Raw genomic sequence first — 6,513 nt, 5'->3', positions numbered from 1 at the left:
TCTAACAGCACACAGTCTTTTCCCCGTCCTTTTCTTTTTCCTCGCCACACTACAGTGGTTAAGGGCGCAAGCCTATGGCTGAAAAAAGAGCCCTTCATCTCCCTGATACCTGCATTATAAAGCTGTTCAAATTTTTTGTGATATTAGAAGTATTGGGGGATATCCAATGAGGTAACCAGGCGAATTTTGCTGCTTCATACAATGATATCAAATTTGGAACTGCTAAACCATGTATTTGTAGTGATGTTTGCATCATATATGGGGTGTTTATCCTCCAAGGTATATATATCAGAGATCCTTTGCCACCATTTAAGCACCCAATTAATCAACTGATAAGTGGTAGCGATACAAACAAATAAAAATGGCAAAGTGTCATTTTGACAGCGAAGATTCTAGTCAACCATATTAGTGACACGATGTTGCTCAGTCGTGTCCGACTCTTTGTGACCCCATGGACCATAGCACGCCAGGCCTTCCTGTCCTGCGCTCTCTCCCGGAGCATGCTCAAGTCCATATTCATTGCATCAGTGATGCTATCTAGCCATCTCATCCTCTGCCATCCCCTTCTCCTTTTGCCTTCAGTCTTTCCCAGCATCAGGGTCTTTTCCAGTGACTTCTCTTCGCATTAGGTGGCCAAAATATTTGAGCTTCAGCTTCAGTATCTGTCCTTCCAATGAGCAGTCAGGGTTGATTTCCTTTAGGATTGACTGATTTGACCTCCTTGCAGTCCAGGGGACTTGTAAGAGTCTTCTCCAGCATCACAGTTCGAAAGCATCAATTCTTCGGCGCTCGGCCTTCCTTATAGTCCAGCTCTCACAGCCATACGTTTCTACTGGGAAAACCATAGCTTTGATTAGACAGACCTTTGTCGGCAAGGTGATGTCTCTGCTTACTATGCTGTCTAGGTTTGCCATAGCTTTCCTCCCAAGGAGCAAGCATCTTTTAATTTCATGCCTACCGTCACCGTCTGCGGTGATCTTGGAGCCCAAGAAAGTAAAATCTGTCACTGCTTCCATTTCTTCCCATTCCATATGCCAGGAAGTGATGGGGCCAGATGCCATGATCTTCGTTTTTTTAATGTTGAGTTTCAAACCAGCTTTTGCACTCTCCTCTTCACCCTCAACAAGAGGCTCTTTAGATCCTCTTCGCTTTCTGCCATTAGGGTGGTATCGTCTGCATATCGGAGGTTGTTGATAATTCTCCCAGCAATCTTAATTCCGACCTCTGATTCATCCAACCCAGCATTTCTCATGGTGTACTCTGCATATAAGTTAAATAAGCAGGGCGACAACATGCAGCCTTGTCGTACTCCTTTCCCAATTTTGAACCAATCGGTTGTTCCATGTCTGGTTCTTACTGTTGCTTCTTGACCCTCGTACAGGTTTCTCAGGAGACAGGTAAGGTGGTCTGGTACCCCCATCTCTTTTTTGCCAGAGTTTGTTGTGATCCACACAATCAAAGGCTTTAGCGTAGTCAATGAAGCAGAAATAGACGTTTTTCTGGAATTCTCTTGCTTTATCCATGATGCAGCGAAAGTTGGCGATTTGATCTCTAGTTCCTCTGCCTCTTCGAAACCCAGCTTGTACTTCCGGTAGTTCTCGGTTCACATACTGCTGAAGCCTAGCTTGTAGGATTTGGAGCATCACCTTGCTGGCATGTGAAATGAGCGCAATTGTATGGTAGTTTGAACACTCTTTGGCGTTGCCCTTCTTTGGAATTGGAATGTAAACTGACCTTTTCCAGTCTTGTGGCCACTGTTGAGTGTTCCAGATTTGTTGGCATATTGAGTGCAGCACTTTAACAGCATCATCTTTTAGGATTTTAAATAGCTCAGCTGGAAGACTCATCTCCGCTAGCTTTGTTGTTACTAATGCTTCCTAAGGCCCACTTGACTTCACTCTCGAGGATGCCCGGCTCAAGTTCAGTGACCGCACTATCATGGCTATCAGGGACATTCAGATCTTTCCTGTATAGTTCTTCTGTGTATTCTTGCCACCTCTTCTTAATCTCATCTGCTTCTGTTAGGTCCCTGCCTTCTTTGTCCTTTATCATGCCCGTCTTTGCACAAAACGTTCCCTTGAGATGTCCAATTTTCTTGAAGAGATCTCTAGTCTTTCCCATTCTGTTGTTTTCCTCGATTTCTTTGCATTGTTCATTTAAGAAGGCCTTCTTGTCTCTCCTTGCTATTCTCTGGAACTTTGCATTCAGTTGGATATATCTTCCCCTTTCTCCCTTGCTTTTCGCTTCCCTTCTTTCCTCAGCTACTTGTAACGCCTCATCAGACAACCACTTTGCTTTCTTGCATTTTTTTCTTTGGGATGGATTTTGTTGCTGCCTCCTGAACAATGTTATGGACCTCCGTCCATAGTTCCTCAGGCACTCTATCAGGTCTAATCCCTTAAATCTATTCCTTACCTCCACTGTATATTCATAAGGAATATGATTTAGGTCATACCGGAATGGTTTAGTGGTTTTCCCTACATTCTTCAATTTCAGCTGAAATTTTGCAGTAAGAAGCTCATGATCTGAGCCACAGTCAGCTCCAGGTCTTGTTTTTACTGACTGTATAGAGCTTCTCCATCTTTGGCTGCAAAGGACATAATCTGATTTCGATATTGACCATGTGGTGATGTCCATGTGGAGTCGCCTCTTGTGCTGTTGGAAAAAAGTGTTTGCTATGATCAGCATGTTCTCTTGGCAAAACTCTATTAGCCTTTGTCCTGCTTCATTTTGTACACCAAGGCCATGCTTGCCTGTTATCCCGGTGATTTCTTGACTTCCTACTTTAGCATTCCAATCCCCTATGATGAAGAGGACATCTTTTTTTGGTGTTAGTTCTAGAAGGTGTTGTAGGTCTTCATAGAACCGATCAACCTCAGCTTCTTCGGCCTCAGTGGTTGGGGCATAGACTTGAATTACTGTGATGTTGAATGGTTTGCCTTGGATTCGTACTGAGATTATTCTATCATTTTTAAGATTGTACCCCTGTACTGCTTTTCCCACCCTTTTGTTGACTATGAGTGCTACTCCATTTCTTCTAAGGGATTCTTGCCCACAGTAGTAGATATGATGGTCACCTGAATTAAATTCGCCCATGCTTATCCATTTGAGTTCACTGATTCCCAAGATGTCGATGTTCAATCTTGCCATCTCATGTTTGACCACCTCCAGCTTACCTTGATTCATTGATCTGACATTCCAGGTTCCTAAACAATATTGTTCTTTACAGCATCGGATTTTCTTTTCACCACCAGACACATCCACAGCTGAGTGTCCTTTCGGCTTTGGCCCAGCCGCTTCACTCTTTGTAGTGCTACTTGGAAATTCCCTCTGCTCTTCCCCAGTAGTATATTGGACACCTTCCGACCTGAGGGGCTCATCTTCCAGCGTCATATCTTTTAGCCTTGTGATACGTTCCATGGTGTTTTCTTGGCAAGAGTCCTGGAGTGGGTTGCCATTTCCTTCTCCAGTGGACCAAATTTTGTCAGAACTCTCTGCCATGACCTGTCGGTCTTGGGTGGTCCTGCATGGCATAGCTTATGGCTTCACTGAGTTACGCAAGCCCTTTCACCACAACAAGGCAGTGATCCATGAAGGGATCATTAGTGACACACCCCTCCCCCAAATTTATTATCTTGTACTTTTTGAACCAAAGGATCATAGTGTATTACTGCTATAAGATCATAATTTTACTCCCAGATACCTGTTTTTTGGCAGATCCTATGTCTCCTAATTAGAAAGATAGTAATACGTCCTGATTTTGTCTATTGATATAGCCTGAGATAATGCAATTTTTCTGTGACCTAAAACAGTATCAACAAGGATTGATCTAAGTTTGTCACAGCTGTAACATCATCATCATACAATATAATTTTATTTGTTATATATGTTGTTGTTGTTCAGTCTTTCAGTCGTGTCCGACTCTTCGTGACCCCATGGACCATAGCACACCAGGCCTTCCTGTCCTCCGCTCTCTTCCGGAGTGTGCTCAAGTCGGTGATCCTATCTAGCCATCTCATCCTCTGCCGTCCCCTTCTCCTTTTGCCTTCAATCTTTCCCAGCATCAGGGTCTTTTCTAGGGAGTTTTCTCTTTGCATTAGGTGGCCAAAATATTTGAGCTTCAGCTTCAGTATCTGTCCTTCCAATGAGCAGTCAGGGTTGATTTCCTTTAAGTTGGACTGATTTGACCTCCTTGCAGTCCAGGGGACATATATTTCAGGCGATAACTGTATTGCATTGGCAGGTGGATTCAATAGCTTGAGTAAACAAACATTAGTGGGGAAAGCGAACATCCCTGTCTTGTACTGCATTTAAGTGTTAAATTATTTGTTAATTGCCTGTTAACCCTTGTTTTGTGCATTGAATATATAGCCTTAACTCAGGTTATAAACTGGTGCGCAATGTTAAATCCTTCCATGACTTGTAACAGGAATTCCTGGTCCATTCTATCAAAAGCCTTAGTTGTATCCAGAAGGAGGAGTATGGTTGGAATCCTGCTAATCATAGCCAAATCAAGTTTATTAGGCAACCAACTACAGGTTATAGCCAAAAGAAAAATTTCAGCCAAGTAAATCAAACATTAACAATACATCAATCATACACAAGAGGCAAAGTCCTTAAGCCAAAAGACTAGCCTCATAAGCTTGCCTGAGTTGGGAGGCTTTCACAGCAAATGTGCTGTATTAAACATAACCAGCACCACCATGCTAGACAACAGATATTTAATCACTGTAAGTGGCTACGAACTCTTAAGTTTTTCTTCAAATATTTTCCCCTTGGAATTTCATATATCTTACAATGTAACACATAATGTATGCTATCCTATGCCATCTGGCATCCACAGATGCAAAAGTACTATTTTCTGGGAATTTTCTTATATCTCCCTTCCAAAAAATTGGTTTTCATTGTCTAAAAACACAAGGCAATAAAAGCTTTGTGGAGGAAAGCTAAAGTAAGCTTGGACAAATATTTCTCTTCTGCATGTTGGATTTTTAGAACAGGAAAACTATTAGAAAATGTAGATGCGTGAATTGCTTCAATATCCAGTCTAGCAAATAGTTCCTGTAACCACTCTTTAATTATTACTTGGCTAGACTGTATATCAGCAGCAGTAAGAGCCAAGGGGACAAAACCAAATTTCCTCAGAATTAATTTGCAACTGTTTATCCAATAGTTTAGGGGAACTAAGCTTCTGCTCTGCTACACAATGATCGACCAGTTCATTTATTGAAAATTCCAGTTTAAATTTTAAAAAAATTAAAGGTAAAATTAAAGGTAAATTTTTAAATTTTTAATTTAAAAATTAAATTTAAAGGTAGCCCTTAAAATAAGAGTATAATAGTGGCTTTAGGCTCACTTCTGCCCATATATAAGTGGTAGGAGTGCCTGGTGGTAGCCCAGTAGAATCCACATGAGTTTATTCTGTATCGATTCAAGATGTTTTGGCTCTAAGATGCCCCAAATCTCAGCCTTGCATGCCATCTGAGGAATAACTTTTAAACTCTTAAAACTAGAACTACTAAAAAGAGCAAAAACTCTTAAAGCTGGAACTACTAAATTTCCACTTTTGATTCTAGCAAATGTTTGAGCTTTTAATTTGCTGGTTGACCACTGACTATTCCATGTGTCGTACGGCAGCCTCCTCCCCTGCTCTGCCCTCCTGTGACCAGACAGCTGAAAGCAGCTGTCTAGCCGAAAATGCAGGGCAGGAGGAGCGTGGAGGGAACGATCCCCTCTGTGCTTCTGCCCTTCATTAGATAGGGGGTCGCCTCCCAGTTCAGAGGCAGCTGCCTATCTGCATAGGATTGCACCCTAAATGTATTTGTTCCAATTGGTGCCCATCCAGTAGCCTTTGGTGTTCTGTGGAGTGACTGCCAAAAACCACTGCTTTGGTCTTAGAATAATTCACATAGAGCTGTTCCTTGGGGAACTCGCTCAAACATTTTCAATAATCTACTACTACCACCAATTTGAGGCTGTCAAGTTTGAAGGGAATTAAATTAATTTGTATGAATGTGTATATTCCAGCAAGTGGTTCCAAAGATTACAAACCTGATATATGGGGCACTATAGAATCCCATTTAGAAGCAATTCATTAGCAGGTTCCCACATGTCTAGTTATCAGAATGGGGGACTTTAATGCAAGACTGGGTGATGAGTACTTAATGGTAAGGGAAAAGCTTGGCTTGAGTATGGAAGTCATAGAGCATCACCCAATTAGGAAATCCACGGCTAAGTCAAGAAATTATGTTGACATTTGCTTGTTTAAGTTAATTTATAAGTTTACTCTGATTCTTTGTAATGGCACTAGGTATGATACCTCAGCAGGAAATTTCACATTTTTCTCCTTCAGGGCAGAAGCGTCATAGATGATTTTCTGATAAACTATGATTCTCACATTTAAAAATTTGCGAAAAGTTGGAGATCAACCAGCAAGTGACCGTCAGCCTTTGCTTATGGAACTGGCAGGCTTTCAAGTTATTATGAGGGAAATGGGTCAAGACCCCCCATATA

This window comes from Heloderma suspectum, chromosome 5 (genome assembly GCF_057233095.1).
Source record: "Heloderma suspectum isolate Gila_16-S chromosome 5, 16-S_ref, whole genome shotgun sequence".
Taxonomy (NCBI): Eukaryota; Metazoa; Chordata; class Lepidosauria; order Squamata; family Helodermatidae; genus Heloderma; species Heloderma suspectum.
The sequence above is the reverse complement of the archived record's forward strand: the minus strand, read 5'-3'. Positions refer to the sequence as shown.